The sequence below is a fragment of the Fringilla coelebs genome, assembly GCF_963513975.1.
Source record: "Fringilla coelebs genome assembly, chromosome: Z".
Classification (NCBI taxonomy): Eukaryota; Metazoa; Chordata; class Aves; order Passeriformes; family Fringillidae; genus Fringilla; species Fringilla coelebs.
The window spans coordinates 28,109,840-28,132,272 of NC_140031.1; the positions used below are offsets into that span (position 1 = coordinate 28,109,840).

The window sequence follows — 22,433 nt, forward strand, 5'->3', positions numbered from 1 at the left end:
GATCTCTCATTTCCCGTTTGCTCCTACATACTTTAAAATAAAAGTTTTGTTTTATCTTTGTAATGGATGAGGCCCTTTTGAAGTCATAATTAAAGTACTGGATTACAGTACTTATTCACTGGGTGAATTGCTACATAATATAACTGTTTGTTACTGAAACAATGACATACTCATAAGTACAGTGCTGTAAATACAATGTTTACTGTAAAATGTTATACAATTCTGTTGTTTTTTATGAGAGGGAGCCTTTAATAGGGTGTCATTGCATATGTACATAACATTAGTCATTCTGTATTTTAAATTATGATGTGCTTCCATTTCATAGACTATTGGAGTCATTTCTAGATAATTATTAGAATTTCATATGCTTTCCAAATGTGATAGAACATTTTAAATGTATATGGCTAATGCTACTGTGGCTGCTAGTTTCAAAACATTTGAAAAGTGCTCCTGGTATTCAGCAAGTAAATCATCAAAATGCTGCTGTTGGACTAGTTCACACAAAGTCTGGCTTTAGCAAATCTCATTATATGATTACAGCCATACTTAAAGCGTTAAATTGTGTGTACAAGTAATGAAAGAAATGGCAGGTCAGCAGTGGATTACACAGACTATGTGGGAGTGTCAGTTTGGTAATTTGTGTGTCTTTTCATTTTTGTCCTTGTAACCTGAAAATCCTGGTTGACTTAAGAACATCATTTTTACTGTCAAGGCTACTATGATAACTAAACTATTTATTTGGAACAGATGCACGATATCTAGACTCAATAATAGCAACACATCGTCTGACATATGCGATAGTGTGTTTCTTTCACACAAAAAGCCAGAAGATGAAAAAAAACTCTTATGTAATTTTAGCTCACTAATAGTGCTGGAACTTATAAAATTGGTAATCTCAACTTCATCACAGGCAGAAATGAAGTAATTTGCAGGTCAGAAGTAAGAAAAATTTGGCAGTCTTTGTCGCAATACTACCTCTAGTGATTACATGAAAATTACTTTTGTAGAACCTTTTTCTAGATATCTTTCCTTGTATATTCTAGGGTTTATATAAGTTTTTAACTTGTTTCCCCATTAGAAGACACTCTTTGAGTGTTGCCTGTTTGCAGATAATCGATAATTTCTATTTGCAATGGATTATTTAAAATTACCGACTTGAGAGCCGTTACACAAGAAGACATGGAAGATTATCAACTCCAAAAGCAACTTGTATGCTCCTGAGTGATAAAGAAATGAAATACTGTGGAGAACTGGCTCTTTTGTCTTCTACCAAAAGGAAAAAAACCCAAACCTCTCAAAGGGGCAGAACCAGTTCTTATGTGGAGTCCAGCTGCTAGGAAAGGAAGGAGGAAATAGGAAATGGAGAATGCCCTGAATAAACAAAGGAAAAGGAACTTAAAGGGGGGAGCTTTTACAAAATACAGAATAGATCAGGGATATAGAGTAAAGTGGAAAGAAGAAGAGTGGATTTCTTTTTCTCCTCCTTTTTTTCCTTCTGTCTTTTTCAGAGGAGGGAGAGGATGATGATGTATAAAAAAAGAAGAGAGGAACAAAACCAGAAAAAAAAACCTGAAGGGAATTTAGCTGCTAGCATAATTACAGTTCTGCTTGGCTAAACACTCAGCTTGAGTAGTATTTAGAGGTTTTGCAGGACCAGTACAAGCAATATATTTGCATTTGTGTGGTAAGAGGAAAAATATTTAACCACTTGACCAAGTCGAGCTACTGCATTGAAACAGCTTGTGAGGTGAAGGGCCAGTAAGGCGGCCTTCAGTAGCTGAACAAAGGCAGTGCAGAAGGGACTGATTAGAGAGCAACTGTAGCTCTAGGAAGGCAGTTGGACTGCATATGGGACTGCTTTGGATTTGGAAAAGTAATAAGATGTAATGATCTTTAATCCGGTTTGGTCACAGTGAAAAACACTTTTGTTTCAATAACATGTCTCACATTCAGGATGTGAGTTCTGGTGCGTGAAGCCTTTGGCTGCCTAGCTGGTACCTCCTGTATTACTGAATTGGCAAAAGTTTCCTACCCAAACTATCGGTTAATCACAAACGCACAGAAGCAGAGTGAAAAGGAAGACAACCCTACAAGTGTTTCTGTGTTTGGTTACTGAGTAGGATTGCTAATATGGTGAGGTAGACAGCATTAATTGGAAGGAGTTTGGCGAGGTGGAGATGAGAAGGTATGTGGAAGCTTGCTGTCACTTTTACCAGCAACTCCTACAACAGGAGGATTGAGGCCCTTGAGCAGAAAACTCTGGGATGAGAGGGGAGTTAAAAGTTTGGAGTACTGACACTTTCTTCCGTGTTAAAGGCCTAGCAGGCACATTCTCAAAGGGCTCAGTGAGATGGGGTTTTCAGTCCTGCAGTGATCCTCTTTTGACTGAGTTAAAGGACAGCTAATTAACAGAGTTGAGTACCGTAGGTGAAGAATGCCAGTAGGTTTTTGTTTGTCACTGTTTTATTTCTAGTACTTCTGCTGCAGTGAGAAGGGGTGGGAATTCAACAGACTACATCATTATGCCTAGTTACTCAGTATTGTTACAGTACTTGAAGTAATTTGAAGAAATACTATTCCAGAGGTAAAACATATGGTGGCTTTCATCAAAGCAAGGAGTTTTGATTGCATTCACGATAAAATAAGGTCCCTATAATACTCAGAATGAAAGAATAGTCGTAACTGGAAATGTGCTTACAGCCATTGAAGTGGGTTTTAAGGAAATGTTTTGAAGTGCTTTTAAAGAGGATCTGCATCTGGATCACTTTTTTTTCCCTGTTTCTCTGTATTTAAGAATAACCAGACACGTATATGCAAAAGATTCAGTATTATCACTAGAAACCTGGTTTCTGATCTTTTGGGATTCAAGTTGAAATTTACATTAGATTAATATGCATAAATCAAGTCAACAACCAAGCATGTTTGACTCCGTAATCTTACTGAGCTGCGACTTGTTTAATTTGAGGTGTGTTTTTTTTGTTTTTTTTTTTTTTTTTTTTTTGTATGAGGATTCAAGTACTGTTTCCCTTCCTGGGCTCTCATTCAAAGCCTTGTGAAATCAGCAAAATTTATTTGAATTCATTTGAATTAAACCATTTTCATTTTGAGGTATGTGGACGTGATACAAATTTGACTAATATGTGGCTCAGGTAGTTGCTTAATAAATCAAAGCAGGTTTTATGTGTATTATCTTTTTATTTAAATAATGTCTGAGTTATTGCTGAGGTAAGTAGGCTACTAAAAGGTCATTACATATACTAAAGGTCATCACATTGCTGAGGTAAGTAGGCTGCTAAAAGATCATTACATATTACTAAAAGGTCATCACATATAGCATTTTGGAGGCTGCCACCATTTTGCACCCACTGGATTTGTTACTTTGACAATATTTCTGTGTAGCAGGTCCTGTTTATTGTTAAAATCTTGAAGTTTTTGGTCTAAGTTTAACAAACTTCTATGTCCCAGAACTCTCTTGCAATGTAAGCTAAATGTTGAGAAGAGGTATGGGAAAAACTCCAGTATCCATTTCCACTTGGAACATCTTGAAGATAATGGAGAACTAGGGGCTGGAGGACAGCAGTGGACAGCATGAAAGAGGTTATAGTCCTTGCTTGTGTTCATTGGCAGACTGGGTTGCAGAGACATACTTTATTGTAGTTGCAAAGGAAGAAAAACCTTTAATCTCCGAACATTTTGCAATTAGTAACATCTCTTCTGTGCTTAAATGGGTTGTCTGAATTTTTTTCTGTCTAATTGCCATTACTTGCTGGTTGATGTAATTATCCCACAATGTATCTTAGTTTAAAAGAAAAGCAAAAAACAACCAAGTCTTTTTCTATCTTCATGTAGAACCCAGAAAAAAGCTGTTTATTTCCAGGAATCAGTCTGCATCTGTGTGTAGGTTTTTTCCCCATTTACAGATTGAGTTACAGACTGAAACATCCTTTAGTTTGAAGTTTGAAGAAAGAGGTTCTGTCATTTTAAAGTTTGATCTGTAGTGCTTGCAAAAAAAATCATGTTAGCTCAAAGAAACTTTAAATTGAACCAGCTATTTTGTGTTTGTTTGTGTTGCACAGCAAAGTTCCTATATAAAAATAGAATTTTGGATTACTGTTCCTTCTTTCATATGCAGATCTTGCAATTGTTTTGCTGATTTTTGCAAGTTAGAAGCTTGTCCAGCAAGTTTAGTGATTGTATCAAATATGTACAACTTTACCAGACAGCAAAGGTTTATCAGTGATAGCTTTATTCTTTGATGTAGTCCTGAATTTTTACAGTTGTTAAGTATTCTTACATTTGTAATTTGTTGTCTAGATAGTCTTTAAACTAGAATAATCCTAAGTAAATGCAGAAACTATAAAACCATACTTAGGCTTTGCATTTCAGCCAGGTTGTACGTTAGGTCTTCGCCGATGATGATTGAGTCCTTTATAGACTTGAAGTATATATATAAGTAAAATTGAATGTGCTTAATGTTTATTGTATGTGTGTATGTATAAAGAACACATAATTGCTCCATATATATAGGTAGTGCTTATAAGATGTGTTTTCTGCTCAATTACATTGAAAATTTATATTCAGTTCAGATCTCACTATACGAGGAGTTACTGTGATTACTACTCAGGGCATGCTCAATTACTTCCCAAGCGTAGCCTGCATTTTTCTTGAATATCTAACTTAACACTGATAGCATTAAAATGTGAGTCTTTTAAAAGAAAGTTCTACTTGAAAGGCTTCTATCTTATTTTGTCTGATTGTGATTCTGGTTCAAAGCTTCTTAATACTAGATCATTCCAACATTGGCATGCTAGAAAAAGATCAGGGAAGTACTGCCAAAGATAAATACAGCTGGAGTACATGATGTACTGTGGGCTGAGGGAATTGTGTGTTTTCATTTGGAGAAGTCTAAGGAGACATCATTTTGTTGTCTTCAGCTACCTGATGGGAGGCTATAAAAAATATGGAGTTGGACTTTTTCTTGAAGGCACAGGGTGTTTGGATGAGAGAAAACAAACACAAGGAGCATGGGAAATTTTTCTTAGGTATTAAGGAAATATTTTTCAGCTGGAGGACAGTCAAACACTGGAACAAACTATTCAGAGAGGTTGTGAAATATCCACCTCTGAACATGGTATAAATTTTGCTATATAGGCTTTGAGCCTGGTATAATTTGACCCTACTTTGAGTAGTGATAACAGACTAAATGGCCACCATAAGTCCCTTCCAACTATATTAATTTATTATTATTATTACACTTTTGCATGTAATAATTGTAACTTTCAGTTTTGTTCTCATATAAAAATGGTATATTGTTTCACACCAAAGAAAAGATTTGCTTAAATTGCACCTGTGTATGAATACTCAGAACACTAGGGTAAATAGTATTGCTTGGTTTTGATTCTCTTTCAGTTATTACGTTGAAATTCTAATTAGCGGGTCCAACAACCTTTGTAAAATGTGGATTTTTTCTTGTTTCTGAAGGTGGAATGCAATGGGATATTAAGTCTAAATCCCTGCAAATGTCTGCTGAACCTCTATGGATATTTGTGGTTAAATTGAATGCCTCACTAAGTAGAAAGTATGCTCATGTCTTTTTTCCTGTATGAAACCTTTTATTTTCAGATTTTCCTTGAGTATCTTTCTAAGAAAATAGAAGTTCCCAGCTGCAAACTAGCTTTTTCTTAACTCTGCTGGTTTTTCTGCAGATTTAGAGAAACTTCAGTTTCCTGTGGTGCATTTTAAGTAGGATATGTTTTCAAGTCAGTGTATGGCAGTTAGAGTGGAGCATGTTCCTATACATGTCTGCATCTGTGCTAGCAATCCTGTGGTTTTGGAGTGAAAAAAAAAGCAGAAAACTTCAGCAAATGCTGAAAACTTTTGAATAGTACTAACTGAAACTGGTTTACTGAGTGTTGTCCCAGTACAAAGACAACTGCTAACCAAGTAGGGAGCAATTAGGAATACCAGGTGAAACGGAGAATAAGTCTTTAGCTTTCCAGAATTCCACAGATTTAAGCTAATGTGAAACCACTGTACTCAAAAACTAGACTGCACTAATTATATAATAAATACATAATTATACATTATAGTACATAATGTTAGATTTTGGGGATGTTAGAATAGCAGTGTGGCTGGTTTTGTAGGCATTCATAGTTAGTTGAGCTGCTTGTTAAGCTCTGAACATAGCTCTCTTTCAGGTAAATTTTCAAGTAAATGCCCTTGGTTCACTGAACTTTTATTTCTTTGGCATGTTTATAGAATCGGTATCTTTCACAATTTCTCTGGTTTTCAATGGGGTTTAAATGGTCAAATGTATCTGTTTAGGTACCGAAAAATAGCATGTAAAAGAGTTAATCAGAAAGTTGAGAATTGAAGTGAGGTTTCATTGGACTTCATAAATTACATGTTGATCCCTCATGTATTCAAAAGATTTTGTTTGAATTTGCAGTAATGTTAACACTTGCCTCCCCTGCCTCCACAGTTTTGCCAGCAGCTCAAGTAGTAGTGTAAATTGTGTTGATTTCAGTAGTCCAAATTGTGTTGATGTTTTTTGAAGTGCCACTTTCATATAAGAACTTTTCATCCCTGCATTCTTCTCATGTGTTGCTAGGAGGCCTACCACTTTTGTATGGGAATTGAACTAATGTGTTTGTGTGGGTTCAGTTCTCTTGTGGTCTGTCAATTTGCGTGTGTACCAATCTGCATACCTTATATCTTACACTGTTAATTAAATGCTGCCCCTACTGCAGTTCCAGAAGGTCTGTGTTGCCTGGTCCCCCATTTGAGAGGCAGGCTTTTCAGTTCATGCAGCTCTCTCTGCTGGTCAGCCTGTATAATCAGTTATGCCTCAATAAAAGCACTGCCAGGATTTTTCCTTTAGTATATGCCTGTCTTTTCCTACTTAAGGGTCAGGAGGCTTCATTGGAGAAGGTCAGTTGCCTTCCTTTAAAGATCTCTAGATAATTTAGGTAGTTCTGCCTCATCCCATGATGTATTCCAGTGTGAGTCATTGTCCTTGCCAAATGGATCTGCAGTCCTGCCTAATCTTGCTGCTTAATCTGTCTCTTTCCTGGGAGCAAAATGGCCTGCATTCTTTCTTTTCCTTTCTTGCCCTGTTTACCCAGTAAACAATTCCATTTTAGTTTGGAATTGTTATTTTATAATGACTTGTTTGTCCTAAGTCATGCAACGACTGCTCCAGTATGTATTTTTTCTTGTCTGAAAATACCTCTCAGATGCGCTGCTTTGAGTTTGCTTTTTTACCTGGGAAGTTGACTTAATGAATGACTGATCCTGATTATCTGTCTTAAAAGTTAGTAAGTTACTCTGATTCCCTTCTCCTTCTGGGTCACAGAAAAAGCGTGGTAGTGAAATAAATAGGGCGGGAAATCTTTCTCCTTTTTAATGCCTTTATTAAAAGTGATCAGCTCAGGTGGGGAAGAACTGACGGGTCCACGCTCACGCCCCCGCTGTTCCCAGGAGTGGTGCAGAGGAGGAGAAAAGCGCAGCTTTGTCCACTAGTCCATGGGCAGAGCTGGGGGTGCTGCCCTCACAAAGCATCAGGGATTCCCAGTTTTCCAGTTTGACGTTTGAGTTCCTCTGTCCAGCTGACATCTTTCAGGTTATGGTGAGGGGCAGAAAAGGGTCTCAGCGTCTCTGTAGGCTCTAGACTTTGTTCTTCATCCAGACATCACTTTAATCTCTTAATTCCGTGTTGGCTCGTTGTTTTGGGGGGTTTATTTGATGAGTTTGGTGGGCAGTTTGCCCCGTTGCTTCCTGGCTCCGAGGTTATTTGCATGTCCTCTGAGGTCCCCTCCCTTCCCACCATCCTGGGGGGGATGCCATCCTCCTGCCAGCAGACAAGGTGGTACTGACAAAAAGGAGAATTCTCAACAATGGGGAGTTAACAACCGACTCTTAACAGGTGATTACAACATGAAGCTAACAAAGAACTCTCCTCTGCCAGAACTGGTTAAACTGGTAATTCTAAAACCTTTTAAAAAAAATGTGTAACCCTTCTTTTTACTCCTAACAGTCAGTAGGATGGGAGAAAGAAGTAAACTATAGAAAGTGACAAGAAAACATGGAGAAAGGAAATGGAAGAAATTACTTGGAAATGAGGACTGAGTGTTCTTAAGGTTAATCATTTGGGGAGAAAAAAGTCAGACTTTTAAACTTAATTCTAGGACCTTAATATCTTCTGGTCTGATGATTTTCATGTCTGAGGGGAGAAGCACTTGTATAATTTTTCATAGAGTCATAAAATTGCTAACACTGGAAAAGATCTCTGAGACTGAGTCCAACCATTAACCTAGGACACTATGTTTGCCATGAAATGACACCCCTATGTGCCACATCCATATGCCTTTTGAACACTGTCAGGGATGGGGATTCCATGACCTCCATGGCAACCTGCTCCAATGCTGAACCCTTTCAGTGAAGAAATATTTCCCAATATCCAATCTGAATCTCCCCATGTACACCTTAAGGCCATTTCTTCTTGTTCTGTCACTTATGACCTGGAAGAAGATACTAGAGCCCAGCTCACTATGACTTTCTTTCAGGTGGTTGTAGAGGGAAAGGTGGTTGTTATCAGGTGTTGCTTGTAAAGATCACAAAGCTGTTTTTTTAAATTCTTCTTGGCTTTCAATATTTGTGAATCTTGGATCATTGTGAAACCACCCTGGAAAAATACTGCTGTGGGCATGTTCTGCTCCTGGGCTCTTTTCTGGGCACTTACTCTTGGCCTCCACTAGAACTAGACGTGCCTTTGGTCTCATCCTGTATGCCTGTTCTGAAACAAGTGAACCAACAAATGGCCTGGAAAACATGTAGTGAAAGAGATTTAACTCTCAAAATCTAGTTGCCTGTTGTAGTTTAGGTAGAAAAAAATACAAGTAACAGAATTGTTTCATGGGCAGTTGAAAATCAGTCTAGCAATTAGTCATACAATGCAGTCAACAATGACGGTAGCTGAGAAAAGACACAGATTCAAAGAGTGTTTAAAGTTATAAGGTCCACAGTGGGTCATCTGGTCCTGCCTCCTCTCTGCTGAAGCAGGGCTATCACGGAGCACATGGCATAGGATTGTGCCCAGACAGTTCTTGGATATCTCCAGTAAGGAGGACCCCACAGCCTTTCTGGACAGCCTGTTCCAGTGCACAGTCACCTGCGCAGTAAAGAAATTAATTCTTGTATCCAGGTAGAAGTGTTGCTGTTACTGTTTGTTTCGTTATCTCATTGTTGTTTCCAGTAACTTATTCTTATCTCAACCTGTGATTGTCACCTTTTGTGTCTCCAGTTCTCAACTCCATCCTGCCAGAGTGGGAAGGGAAGATCAAGCAAGTGGTGTTGGTTTGGGAGAGTACTGGTGGGGGCACTGAACTGAGAAGTACCATTCCTTAACCACAACAGATGTTTAGAAAAGAAAAAGATGACTAAGTGCATCTAGTTAGCTTTGTGCGCTAATTAAGTCAAAGCCACTCCAAAGCAGCTACAAATGTATTTTCATAAATAAGTAAAAAAACCTTAATTGCTGTTGCTAAATTCTCTAGAGTATTTCAAAACAGGTTGGATTCACAGGTGTCACAGTTTGTTAGTGAGCAGTTTGAGGAAAAGAAGGAAGGAATGCTTCATATAGCTGAAAGAAACAGAAGGGGTAGACTAAGAAAAAAAATGTTTTCTAACAAGTGAGTGTGAAGAATTAGGCTTTTTTTTTCACTGCTCTGTAGTTACAGCAGGATGTAGGTGTTCCAGAAATACTTGCTGGTACACTTCCATTGTAGAAGTAACAGCAGCAGCTCAGAACACTAGGATCAGGAGACATGAAAGACCAGGGAATGGTGAAGGAAGCAGGTGGGTAGGAATTCAGGTTTTGAATCAAGAAAGTTCCCTGTTCTGACTCTTCAACAAAGACGGAGGAAAGGAATGCAGTTAGGCAAAGGCTGTACTGCAAAATGCGTGCAACAAGATTCCTTTTTGATGTTGTGTCTGTCCCAAAAATATGACCTATATTTATTAGCTTTATTGCCAAGTTGAAATTTTCACATACTTGAAAATTATATGACCATAAGCGCTAATTAATCTTTCTCGTACTGTCTATGCTAGTAAAGAATACCAGTCTGTAGAAGTTTTGTTGAAAGCTGTTGTATTGTGCTATGTCTTCAGTGGGCACTGGGCTTCAAGAAACTGCTGCAAGCAAGGAAGTATCAAGTAATAGTAAGAAGGAACTTGGCAGGCTGCACTCTTGTCAGTTTCTTTTCCTGTTCAGTAGACAGTTGAATCTGGGCAGTAGTCGATAAGAAATTTATGTCACATACTGGTACTAAAGGGAAATTAAATTTTTCAAACTCATCACGTTGGTTGTCTAGGGAAACCTAATAATCACAAAATCATTTGTGATAAACTGTTTCTTGCTGTGATACTGATCACAAAGCAAATAGTTCTCCAATTGTAGAACTGCATACTATTAATAAGGAAAACTTCTGCAATACAGGCAAGTACTTGAAGTAGAAAAGCAATTGTCTTTAATTTTAATTCTTTTGAAAAACTGAAAGAAAGAAAGCTATCTTAAAGGCAGACCTGTCTCTGTTTTCCCATTAATCCATCATATATGTTATGATAATTGTATGTAAAAGAGCTGAGGGAAGGAGATGTACTGCAAGTGTGTTTAATTAATTTTGATGGCTGAATAGATCAAACATGCACTAACATCCCACATGCACGTTGTGGGAGGGTTTGTTGTGTGTTCGATGTAATACAGCCCTTTTCAAACTTAAATGAACAGGATGACTGAGAAATCACGCTGTAGAAAGACCAATATTAACTTAGCATTGACAGGTGAGAATCAGCTAATTGTGTTGCTCTTGCATTTAGTGCTTCTGAACATCTAGGTTTGTTTCTCTGCAGTCTGTGCTTTGATCTCTTCAACTTCTGTATGGCTGCACAGCCTTCAGATTCATATTACAAAAGCAAGGTATGTGGGGTGAAAGCTGTGACAAGACACAAGGAAATTACAAACTGCTTCAGAAGCTGTTGGCAGCTGTCCTTCAAGACCACCTGCTTCATTAGGGCATTGAAACTTGTAGTAGTGATTTTTTTTTTTGACTAGAGAAGAAATTGGCTGGCATGGATGTACTTTGTATACCAGTGTTATAAAAGCTGGCTCAGCTTGCTGAAGTCTCTCTGCCACCCTGTTAGGGCTGGATGTTTTAAAAGCCCTGTAGAAAAACTATGTACTTTCTTTCCAAGAGGAAGCAAAACTGATTTATCTGAGCAAGATATTTGCGCAGACTGCCCAAGAAAAATTTGAACAGTGTGAAATCTATACCTGTGAGTTGGTGGACTATGCAGAACTATTCCTTCAATTCAATTTTGTATGTACTTGTGAGAAAGCCAGATATTTATAGTTATTTATTTTGTTCATTGTATGTTCCAGGTGGTAAGGAAATAACATAGCTACTTTGTTCTCTCTCCGTTCTTTTTGAGAGTGGCAGATTAGAGGGTACCCAGCTGGAACCACAGGATTAGAGCTGCTTTATTCTTCTGGAGGATTGTGTATTTACAAGTATTTACTGTTCTGGTTTTTTTCAGTAAGGCTAGTTGGCTCTGCAACAGGTAACATTTGACAGTAGTTGAGACTAAACAGTAATTGAGACTGACTTATTCTGTCATTAGGCGCATGCAAAGCATGCCATAGAGACATAGAATCATAAAGGTTGGAAAATACCTCCAAATAAGTCCAGCATTTGACTGAACATCACCATGTCCACTAAAACCATAGCATGAAGTGCTATATCTACTCCTTTGAACTCCTCCAGGTATGGTGAATCCAGCATTTCCTGAGCAGCCTATTCCAATGCATAACCACTCTTTGAGTGAAGAATTTTTTTCATTGTATCCAGCCTGAACCTCTCTTTGCACGACTTGAGTCATTTCCCCTTGTCCTGCCACTTGTTACTTGGGAGAAGGGACACCGCCTTGCAACAACCTCCTTTCTCATAGCAGCTATAGAGACTGATAAGTTCACCCCTGAGCCTCCTTTTCCCCAGGCTGAACAATCTCAGCTCCCTCAGCTGCTCCCCACAAGAATTTATGCTCCAGACTCTTCACCAGTTGCTTTGCCCTTCTCTGGATGTGCTCCAGCACCTCAATGTCCTTGTCATAAGGGGCCAATACTGACCACAGAAATGAAGGTGTGGCTTCACCAGTGCCAAGTGCAGGGGACAGTCAGTGCTCTGGTCCAGCTAGTACATGGCCTCCTGTGCCATGGCAGCTGAAGTTCATTACGAAAAAGCAGTCACTTCTACTGGTGTTTTTTCTCACCCCACAATGGAAAGATTAAAACAGTGATTTGAAGATCTGTTTTAACTTAGTCTTGCTCAAGGGCTCTACTGAAAAACTCATTTAACGTTCTCCTTTTTATTTTCGTCCCCAGCTCCTGTAGTCTTTGGTTTTTGAGTTTTTTTTTTTTTTTTCCCATTAAGCACTCCTGCTTCCTTCAATTTTATGTCAGTTTAAAATATAATTTTTGTAGGTTTCATTTGTTCTACCTTAATTTGAAAAAAAACAGCCTGAAGATGTCAGCAGTAGGAGGGTGTTACTTTTAATGCTTGAAGACTGCAGTTGTAGTGCTCAAAGGCATGGGCTACCTCTGACGTTTCCTTCCCATGTTTAAAGAGGGAATAATGACTGAAATCTTCAGCTTAAAGTTCCTAATCACCACCCCCTGACACTCAGCAATGTGATCTCCTCCTCCTTTTTTCAGCCCATTGAGAGAATAAGTAAATACTGCTTGGACAGTGACTGAAGAAATATTTGCTGAGGCTTAAAATAATCAGTCCTCCTTCCCTGTAGATGGGGAGGGGGAGAGTGGGGGCAGGGAGGGGAACAGAATGCGCTGAACCACCTGTAGTATATTTCTAACTTCATCTATTCCTGCTTCTTATTCCTCCCCATGTGTAGCTGTTATTTGGACACCATGTGAGTGAGAAGTCAGTGAATTCCTTAACCTTAGTATGGGGCAGTGTTCTTTACTGTATGCTCTGCAGTATCTGATTTGTTAGACTGGCAGTGCTGGGCATACTCAACAGTACCAACAAAAACTTGAAAAGGAGTGTCCTTGTTGGGGAGTGACATATCATTTGGTTTAGCTGGGTGAGTCTGGGACCTGATGAGGAGAGACCATATTTGCCAGAGATAGGAGGGGAATGGAAGAGCGCTAAGTACTCTTTTGTACAAAACAATGGTGTAGGAGTGCAGGAGATGAAGTGGGAGAAATATCTGTGCTTTTCTTGGTCTTCTTCATTTTCAACATGTGACTGAGTGCACTGTTTTTGTCTTCCACCTGAACTGAGACTTGTGCTTTTTCTTAATCCTCTGGTCATGGAGTATCCCCCTCCTCTGGTATCTGTCATTGCCTCATAGCAAGTAAAAATCCACGAGAAGATACTTTCTTCTCAGGAGTACTTGGAGCTTCTTCCCAAGTTTTCAGTTGTGTTCAGTTATGTTTACAAAGTTTAAAACATAATGCTCTGGTAGAACCTAATTTTCTCAGGATGCCTCCACTTCCTTCTTCTTTTTGGATTTTTCTAGAAATCAAATGGCATCCAGATGTTTGGTCATGTTCCGTAGTTAATGTTTTCCTATGCCTGCCAAGATGAAGCAGGCTCCAACCTTCTAGTTTTCTCATCTGCTTATACACAAGCATTGATTTAACCTTGTGTGTATTAAGGTTATGCCTGCCTTTGAATCTTGAACTTTTAATTAGTTTTAAACAAGTTAAATTAATTTTTAATTAGTTTTAAAGGAAGTGGAGTAAGTGCTAAATCATTGAGGTTATTTCAGCTAAAATTTAAACCTGATTTTGTACCCAGTTGTGGGTGAGAGAGGAGAATTTCTCTTTATTAGGAAAGCTTAGTTGGGAGGGGGAATGGGGATGGGGAAAGAGGAAAAGTAGCTGCTTTTGAGAGAAGTTTGGGCTCAGACTTGGCATACTTGACATACTACATCTGTACTTTTGACCTAGTAATGCATTCCAAACTTGCAGACTATTCAAGCAACATCCAGGTTTTAGAGTAAGGGGTACTCAGATTTTTCTGGAAGATCTGATGTTCTGCTGTGTCACTTTCTAATACATGTCATATTGTTCTTTCTCTCTCAATTAACTCTATTTTTTTCTCTCAAAGATTTGCTTGTTTTACCTGTTGCCCATTCTTTTTCTTCTTTCTGGTGGAGATCATGTTCAACACATAAAATGACATCAAATCTTCAGTGTGAGTCAGCTGCTGTGCTTACACTGCTTAACAGGACATAGTCTGAGAGGGAGACAATTTGGTTTTAGGAAGTTTCCGTATCAGATGAGATGAGATCCTTCATCAGGGAAGGCATCCTTCCATTACCCTGTCTTGCTGTCCACAAAAGCCTGTGTCTGGTAAAAAGAAGCTCAAGAACCACTTCTTACATTATTTTGATTTTAGATTCTAGGTTCCTAAAGTCCTTTGTCAAGTACAAGAGTTATTTAACTGCCATAACTCCTGCTGCACCTCTCTTTGTCTTGGGTCTGGCTGAGATGGAGTTCATTTTCTCACAGGTGCCCTCACAGTGCTTGCTTTGCATTGGTACCCACAGATGTGTTGGTGGCACACCAGAGTTTTGGCAGCTGCTGAGCAGCTCTGCACAGCACCAGCGCTGTCTCTCCATCATTCCACCTTCCCACCAGCAGCCTGGGGTGGGCAGAGTCTTGGCAGAGGACATAACCAGGACAGCTGACCCAGAGTGCCAGAGGATATTCCATACCGTATGACCTCAGCTCAGACAGAAAAGCTAAGTAAAGGGGGAGGAAGGGAGAGAAATAACACTGGTTATTTACAGAGTTTGCCTTCCGGAGCAACTGTGACATGTGCTGCAGCCCTGCTTCATGGGAAGTGGCTCAACATTGCTTGCTGATGGGAAGTGGAGAATAGGGGGGTTTTGTCTTTGCTTGTGTCTGCATAAACTTTCGCTTTTGCTTTACTAAACTGCCTTATCTCAACCTATGGGTTGTTTTCCATCTTTTTTCTTGCCTGTCCAGCTGAAAAGGGTTGTTTCAGATTGGCTTAGTGGGCACATGGCCTCCAGCCAAGGTCAACCCACCAGACCCTTCTTGCAATTCTGACTGCCTGTCTGAAGTGATGGGCGGAATCTGTCCCAGCCTGCAGCCATCCTGAGATGTGTCATGGTGACATATGCTGCTTGTGCCTGTAGTAAGGCCAAGTGTTAAATGGTGGTCTTTGTCTGTGAACAGTCCTCAGGGAGCTGGAAAGGGGAAGCATCTGGTAAATGAAAACTTATAATTTCTTAGTGCAGATGAAAGAATAAGAGCATATTTTTGTGACTTTATTTTATTTACTGCTTGAAGTAATGTAGAGGGCATTACATCCTACATAGAAATGACATTTAGAGTGGAGCAGAACCACAGTCACTAAGAATTTTGTTTCTCTTGTAGGCATGAGGAATATCTTGGTCACCTACTGAACAATACACCTACAGCTTTTGATAGAGTTGTTCACAGTAGTGTCACGTTTGTTACCTAGTTATTTATCTTTTCAGAACTCTAAAGAGTAATTGAGAATAGAATTAATAAACACTGTGCAGAATCATTGTGTTGTGTTACTTTGAGAGATGTTACATATGTTGATATATTGCATCTATATCTTTCCCTCAGTGCTTTTCTTTTCCTTGGTTTCTTCCTTATTCATGCCCTTTGTGTTGAACTCTGTGTGTTCAGGAGAGTTTTTCTCTTTCCTCTCCCTGAGGTTTTCTTTATATACTAAAACTGAAAAATTAAACATGAGGAACAGTGTGGGAGAAGTAACAATAAGAGTTGAAATTTAAAATGGATTTTTTTTTTTGCAGTGTTTAAGCAATTTGGAGATTTTTCAACAATTTACCTTATATGAAAAGAATGATGAGATAAAGCTTTCTCTGCAATGAATTTTTTTTCCTTAAATATTTCCTGAATCAAAGAATTTTGTTTATATCTGGTTTACCAGTGGTTCACAGTGTGAGCCTAGGGAAATGATTTAGACCTTTGTATTAGATTCAAAAAGTGAGAGGAGTGACAGTGTTTTATGTAAAGCATGCTACTATTGAAGTGCAGTGGAAACTGAAAATATTAGGATTATTATTTGTTATTACAGACTTGTTCAAATGCATAGAGATTGTCTAGAATAGGGGAAGGGTTCTGGTGACGCTCATGCTACGTTTGTCACTGACAGAAGCATGTTCTTTTTTGTAGCAAAGCCACATTGTGGGGGTTTGTTTTTAACCAAATTTGATACTAAAGAGTGCTATCAGGGATCTAAAAAATTAAGGCCTCGGTATGACTTCTGTCTTTTGGCTGTTTTTTTTTTTTTGTTGTTGTTGTTTTGTTTTTGTTTGGGTTTTTTTTTTTTTTTTGGTTGCTGTTTTGGTTTTTGTGGGTTTTTTTTTGTTTTGTTTTGAGTTTTTTTGGGGTTTTTTTTGTTTTTTTTTCTTTTATTCTGTGTACCAGAGGGATGTAGTGCCCTGTGACTATATTTACTTTAATGACATGAAACTTAATTCACTTATTATTTGGTGTATTGGCAGACAAATATTGTCATGTGTAGTTTGGGCCTGGATATGGGTGGACTACCTACTAGTAATCAAAGTCCTTACTAAGTCCCAATTAAGGAAACAAAAAAACATTTAAAAGACTGGTTACTGGTAGATGTGGCGAACTCTGAAGGGCCGTAGAGGGGAGAGGGATATCCATTTATATGTGCTGGAATGCCTGGTCAGAAGTGGTCTACTCAGACATTATGAATTCCTGCCAAGGTTTTTTACTTGGCTTTTGTTTGCTAATTGGAATTTATATTTAGCAAATCTAAGAACTACTAGTATTTATAGTGATTTGTACTTTGTTTAGGAATCTCTTTGGGAGCTCAAAGCATGCATATAGAGAGGAGAGACCGTGGCTGGTTTTAAACTTTCAGTTCATTTCAGTGGGCTTCAAGCAATTTGTTTGTAAATGTATGTACAAAACTTTACCTCTTAGTGCAACTAGTTCAGATGGAGACAATTCTTACTCAGTATTTGAGTAAGAATTTATTATAATTCGCAAATTATGAAGAAACTTGGCCTTAATAAACTGTGTTGCACTTGTATTCTAGACCTAGCTCCAGCTATCTAATTATTTGCATTAAATGAAATAAAAAGTGCCAAAGAGTCTGCAGTATTGTTTGCAGGCTTTTTTGGGGGGCTTGGCTGGATTTTTCATTGCATCATGGTCACAGCTTGCTTTTGTCAACTTTGTATTAGTAATTCTGCTTTACCTTGGGAAGTGGTTCATGGGGTCCCAGCTTCTGTGCAGCAGCTGGTTCCAAAACCTGGGGAGAAATAGGAAATTCTTATTTCATCGGAGCTGAGGTGAAGCTGCAAATAACTATGCCAAATATGCTGAAAGTTCTGTAAAAAACTTAAGTGGCTTGTAAGTCTGAGATGATCTACGAAAGAGTTTTTCTGTAATTCGGAGAATGGAGTATCTTAGATTTTGAACAGATCGCCTTAGGTAGATCCAAATTTCCTATCTACGAGTGGGTGGGAAAATAATGCTTTTAGACAAGATTAGAACAGTTGGGGTGGGGACTTGTAGGGAGAGCTGAGGTGCCTTGGTTCATGTTACTGAGTGCATACATCTGCAGAGCATTTGGGTGAGTTCCCACAATGCTAAGGACATTGAAATGTGGCTGAAAACCCTCAGGGCTCAGAAGCAAAACTTGTGTTGGAGTTTGACTTATGTACTGAGAGATCTGAGTGTTTTCGGGGTTATTTTTCTAGTTTTCTGTCATCAGAAAGAATTTCAGGAGCAGTTAAATAATTGTTTAGTGGGAATTTTGCAATGTAACATTTTTATCAACGACTTGCCAGCTATTAAATACTGTTGTGCTATGAATGCTTAATCTTTATTTTATAATGCCTTGTCATAAAGGAACTGATAATAGCACAATCTGTAACAGCATATTTTAAAATCCAGAAAAGAACACTGTATCTTCCTGTCTAATCTTTTGTATATCATAAACCAATCAGTTACATTTGGGCTTTCTTCCTCCCTTCATCAAGTTCAGTAACATAGGATTATCTAAAACCTATTTTGCAACAGTGCATCTACTCTTCATATTTTAAAATCAGGAAATACAGAATTTACGTTTTTCTTAACTGTTTTTTCCAGTAGTTTGACACTCATGTTTCTGAGAGGAAAAAAATGTTTTTTAAATAGATATTTATTCTAAAACTATTGTATATCTCATTTAAACAGTCCCTCGTTTTTCCACTGTCTTTTTTTATTTCTTGAGACTGTCAGGTAGTCTGCTAGATCTTTTTAGTCTCTTGGGACACAATTTTCATGCTCTTGCCATCTGCAATTTTCTTATGGTGTTTCAGGATATGATTTCAAAAATCGTGAAAAAAGGTTTGTGTCATTCTTGTTTCAGAACTTGGGGGACAGTGTGAATATAGGCACTTCTAAGTTTGTCTTATTTTGGAATATTTTCTTTCTCTTTGAAAGTGAAGTCTACGATTGAATGCTTAATCATACTGTAAACAGAGTTCTGCAAGTACTGGATACACATGATGATAATTTGAATCTTCTGCAATGTTTGGGGAAGCACCAGTCTGTTCTTTTTTTAAAATCTTCAAGAGAACACGGACTATTTGAAATGTTAAATTGTTAAAATATGCTTGTCTTAACTTAATGTTTCTTTCTCCTTGTCACTTCTATTAGACTTCTGCAGAATCTCTGCTAGTGGTATATTTTATGAAAAACCTTTGTTTACTTTCAGAGCCCTGGGTTTTCTGGCCAGCATTTTTTTCTGACAATCTGCGTTTGTAGAGATAACATGATCTTGGCAAAGCAAGTAGTGCAGTATCTTTGCAAAAGCTGTCTGGTATTTCAGATAGGGAACAAGTGGAGAACTCGCAGGCCATTGGTGTTTAAGGAAACATTAAATAAACTATCAAGCAAGTACATTTTCCTGAATTGTAAAGATAAAGCATCAGCATTGCTGTCATAAATTATTCAGCAATACGAAGCATTAATATAGGATTTAAAAAAAGGAATGTATTCTTTTGCAAAAATACTTCAGCTCTTCTCCTAAAGAGTAACAAGAAGCTGCAGTATTTATATGTTGTAATATAGTTCTAGATTATTACAGTACTTATATATTGATATAAATATTTATATATTGATACAGTAATTGAACTCTGAATCATTATTTGATAGGCTTGTGAATGCATTTACATGAATCATTATTTGATAGGCTTGTGAATGCATTTATATAGTCTTGACTTTACTATTTAATCAAACTTCTACAGAAATAATTTCATTTGAAATATTTCTGTGACAGTTTCTGTGAATAGTTTCTTGATTGTTGCTTGTATGTCTCAGATGGTCCTTGGTTTTTGTTGTCTCATTTTATGTGATCAGGCCCTGACTACCTAAGGGTTTATGAAAGTACTGAGTCACAGCCTTGTTGAAACTGTATGGGATCTAAGTTGGAGAGCAAGGAAGGACGTGTTCTGGGTTTTTGTTGGTTTTTCCTTTGGATGGATTTTTGGGTGATTTTTTTCTGTTTGCTTGCTTGGTTTTCTGTGGGGGAGGGTGTTTTTTTAAGGCAGGGTTATAAATAATATTAGTGTCCTTGGTTCCTGTAACTGATGTGTCACTGTAAAGAGCTAGCTTGGTTTCCTTTACAAGACTTCAGGCACTTTTCCAAAGATGAGGAGGAAGGAGGGCAGTGACAGCAAAATCCCCTAGAAACTCCCACACCATGAGGAGGGAATTTGTACAATGAAATTTGCATTAGATCTGACCTTTTGAAGTACAATTTCTTAATTGAAGCTGAAAAAGCAGGGTAGGCTGAAGAAAATATTTCTGGAGAGTCCAGAGGAGACGCTGACATCTATTGCTCTTGGCTGTTTGGAAGAGTTTGCTGATTCACTCTGACTTAACTGTTATCCTGTTTACATGCTGACAGTTATTTCTGCAAAGAGCTAATTTGTTAAAGCATGTGTTTCCAGATTCTGTTCAGATAGCGTAGCTGGCATAGGAGTAGTTCCTTCATCCAGATGTTTTCACATTTTTGATGTCTCTGTCTCAGATTTACTACATTTGTTTTCTCCCATATTTTTCCCAGAAAAAGTGTTGCAGGAATCAAGGTAATGCGTGTTTTATCACTAAGCCTATTATTGCAGTTTTCTGGTCCAAGACCACTTTACTCTTTGCTTTGGTCAGATGATGAAACTGGCAGGGGAAACAATAACCTATGAAATTGGGAGGAGCAGGAGTGACATCTTACAAACAACATTGCGTTATGTTGAACACAGTGGATCTTCTTGTGGTTCTTCTTTTTGTAGGCAGAAGAGCTAGTTGGGGTTATGATTATTATATTGTCCATGGTACTTTACTGTGTATGGCAGACTTTAAAAGTGTACGTTTAATCTCTAAGAGTAGATATTTAGAAGTTTGGCAAAGAGTAGTAGTTTCATTTGGGATATTCTGGAGTTGAAACTGGGAGCACCATTTCACCTAGAATGATAGAATGAAGAGACCTGGTGATACTGTTCCATGGAATTATTTCTCCATTAAGTGACTGCAAATTTCATTAAGCAGTCTTTGACATTTGAGTAACAGATGTTTTTCTGAAGATGTTCTGATTCTTGGGTAGGAATCAGGATCATTCATTCCTCTCTTTTTTTTTTCCTTTTGTCTCTTTTTTCTATGTTACTAAATGCCATCTGTGTTGAAAGAGAAAAGCCACAAAATAAACCATGATGGGGAAAGCATGTTTTTAAGCATCGTTTTGACGCTTGCCTTTAGAATGGCTCTTCCTCTTTCTGTTTACCTCCTACTTGCTTAGAGGAGTCTTAGTGATGTCACTGCCCTTTCTCCCTACTACATAATCTTATGCTCCTGGTTCTCAGGAAAATTCCAGCTCTTCAGCCTTCTTGAGCTCTGCGTGTAGTGTAAACACATGTGACAGTTACTGTAGAGGCAGTAGTTTTACTAAGCTCTGAGGAGGGAAGTTGCCAAACTGGGGAAGTGAGATAAGAGTGCAAGAAAACATGACAGAATTCAGAAGGAAGTCCAAAAGAGTTTAACCTTTTAAAATCCAGGTCTTGGAAAAAGCTTCCTGAACAAATGCAAGCAGGGCAATTTATACTAATTGCCAATGGCAACTGGCAAGAGTTAATGACTGATTTTCCTCACAGAAATGTTTGCTGTGAGGAACTCTTTTTCTTCTGTGAGGAAGAGAACTTTACAATTTCTACCAGTAAATAACTTTGCTTGGTTAAACTGTTGTGTTGATATTTTCTTAGAGGATAATATTTTTTTATAGACTCCGAACTCCAGAGTGCATCTGTAGTAGGAGAGGATAAAGAACTTTGTCAAAAGTCTGATGTCTTTCAGAAGTACCAGACCGCTGCAAGTGGTGGGTCGTGGCTGCTCTCTGTTCTATCTATTCCACAGTTAAGTTGCTAAACCTGGGAAATCCCTGCCTGTCAGAGAAGGCTGGTAGAAAAGCAACTGGTTTGAAACCTTTTCCATTGTGATATAGCTGGTACCTGCCATGCCACTCTTCAGCACTCCCTGACTGCAGTGTGAAATGTGTATGACTTCTGATAGCTTAGCTCTAGCCTGTGTGGTTCTTGACAGCATCTGTAAACCAGCATCTGTTTTGCACCTGTTGATTCTGTTCCTTGGCCCTGCAGTACTGTAGAGACAAGTGCTGGTTCATGTTTTCGCAAATCGCTCTTCAATTATGACAGCAGGAATTGCATCTGGGAAAGAATAGCTGGCTTTTCAAAAGTGTCTCCCAGCATCACATCCCGACTGTCTCAATCTTGCAACATTTAAGAAAATGAAGTAATTTCACAGACTACTTTGCTGTTGTTGTAATTTTTGCTTTTGTTTGCACTTCCAGTATTTTTTTTAACTTGTGAGTGAGGCTCTAACTGTCTTATATATTCTCTAGAGGTTGTTGAAGGGTTTTTCTCCAAGACAGTATTTTTAACAAAAATGCCTTTTAATAGAAGAAAATCTTTTTTTTCTTCTTCTTCTTCTTTGGTGGTTTGTTGGAATATTTTTTAACATTGAAATGTTATTTTTTTCATTCAACCTTTTTTATCATTTCTTAACTTCTTCATAATGCATTGGTAGTTTTCCTGTGTAGAAACTGGTGCTTTGATTGCTCACTGTAGAATAGTTTGCTTTTTTTTTGTAACCAAAATCCAACTAGGCAGAATGAGACCAGTAGCAAGCAATCCTGCTTTTTACTTTGAATTAATTTCCTCCATGTACACAGGGGCATTGGGAATTCCTATCTAATGTCTTTCTGAAAGAAATCAAAGAACTAATTCAGGAAGACCTGAATAGC

The 22,433-nt window shown here is 38.2% G+C and overlaps 1 protein-coding gene across 4 annotated transcripts in view; it reads left to right on the forward strand.

Annotated features, from left to right (window-relative positions):
- JAK2 (Janus kinase 2) overlaps positions 1-22,433 on the forward strand; it is an 89,598-nt gene that overhangs the window by 12,029 nt on the left and 55,136 nt on the right. The window contains exon 1 of one of the 4 annotated variants that reach the window (XM_084225957.1): positions 20,114-20,214. The exons of the other annotated variants lie outside the window; for them this stretch is intronic. The gene's annotated coding sequence lies outside the window, so the exon portion shown is untranslated. Of the gene's footprint in view, positions 1-20,113; positions 20,215-22,433 lie in introns of those variants that run through there. 4 annotated transcript variants of the gene reach the window in all.